Source organism: Chrysochloris asiatica, unplaced genomic scaffold (genome assembly GCF_000296735.1).
Source record: "Chrysochloris asiatica unplaced genomic scaffold, ChrAsi1.0 scaffold00008, whole genome shotgun sequence".
Taxonomy (NCBI): domain Eukaryota; kingdom Metazoa; phylum Chordata; class Mammalia; order Afrosoricida; family Chrysochloridae; genus Chrysochloris; species Chrysochloris asiatica.
In genome coordinates, this window is record NW_006408526.1 from 16,985,930 (window position 1) to 16,987,599 (window position 1,670).

Consider the following 1,670-nt stretch of genomic DNA (forward strand, 5'->3'; position numbering starts at 1 on the left):
CACTCCACAATCCCTGTCAGGCCTTTTTTCTAGTTGGAAACAGTTCAGGGCCAGCTGTGGCCGTTTGGTTTTGATTGGAAACTGTCTCTTTAAATTTTGAGGAGCTCTGTGGGCATGTGTAGTAGAATCCTCTGAGGGTGGGGCTGGGTTGCCCACTAGCTCAGTCACCCCTATAGTCACCAGAATGGAGGTACACAGACAGCAAGGGACCAATGAACAGATACCAAAAGAAAAGAATGTCCACACCTTTATCTCAGCAGTTCTGCCAGACGTCTGTGGCCTCTCTCATCCTTCCCCCGCATGGTCTCACCCAAGATGGCGGCTCCTGGAGCAGTTGAGCGTCTCAAATTAGAAAGCAATGGATTTCTTGCTTCTGCCACAAATTCCCCCAGCTGTAAGCCTTCCAACCTTCTAAATATCCCTTTATATGTGGTTCAGAGTTCTGGGACCATCCCCTGAGCCTGCTTGGTCCGGTATTCTGTGTTGTTGTTGGCAGAGCTCTTTACTGCACTTCCACCCGATTCACCATCTTGTTTGTTCTCCTTGCCTATATTTTTGAAGTAGACTATGAATAGAGAGCCATGGTGGCAAAGGGGTTAAAAAAGCTTGGCTGCTATCTGAAAAGGCCAGCAGTTCAAATCCACCAGCTTGCTTGTGGGAGTAAGATGTTGCAGGTCATTTGAGAAAGATGAAGCTGTTGGCTTTTGTAAAGATTTGTTGTTGTTGTTGCTATGTGCCGTGGAGTCAGTTCCAATTCATAACGACCCTGTACAGGGTTTCCAAGGCTGTAAACCTTACAGGAACAGAAAACCTCATCTTTCTCCCACGGAACAACTGGTAGTTTCTAACTGCTAACCTTGCAGTTCACAGCCTGCTTCGTATCCACTACACTACCAGAGCTCCTTTTGTAAAGATATTCATCCTTGGAAAAGTCTGTTGTTGTTCTTGTCAAGTGTTGTAGCATTGGGTCTGACTTGTAGCAACCCTGTATAGCGTTTCCAAGAAGCACCTAGTGGGTTTAAACCACTGATTTTGTGATTAGCAGTCCAGTGCTTATCCTAAAGCACCACACAAGGACTCCTCTAGGGCAATCTACTCTGTCCTATAGAATAGCTATGAGTTGGAATCAACTCCATGGCAGTGGTTTTGGGAGTGGGGGATTATCTTTGTGAGATTCTTTTGGTAGTGGAAAGATTAACTGTTTGAGTCCACCCAGAGGTCTGGAAATCTACTTCTGGAAAAATCAGATATTGTAAACTCAGTTCTATTCAGAGATGTATTGGGACATTATGAGTTGAGTTCAACTCAACAGCATTTCCAAGGGTGATAAAGCTTTACTGTGTGACATATCTGAACCATTGGCTTATCTTAAGTTTTTCTCTTAATTGAACCACTATTAAGTTTAGAGAATAAAAGCAGGGAGGTATTGTCATCATTTTACATCTCTAAGACATCACTCGTAGCACTGGAATATGTAGTACTGTGCTCAGAAGGTAACCAATAACTGTGACATTGAATTTTGTAGCAAGTATTTGTTATAGAAACTTACTTAGAAATGAATAGCATCCTTTGTTTTGCTTGTACCAAGGAGGCTTTTAAAAGTTTGTGGGAAATGGAATTAAAACATAATGGAATTTTTCCAGGAACTACTAAAATCCCCTTGTATTTTT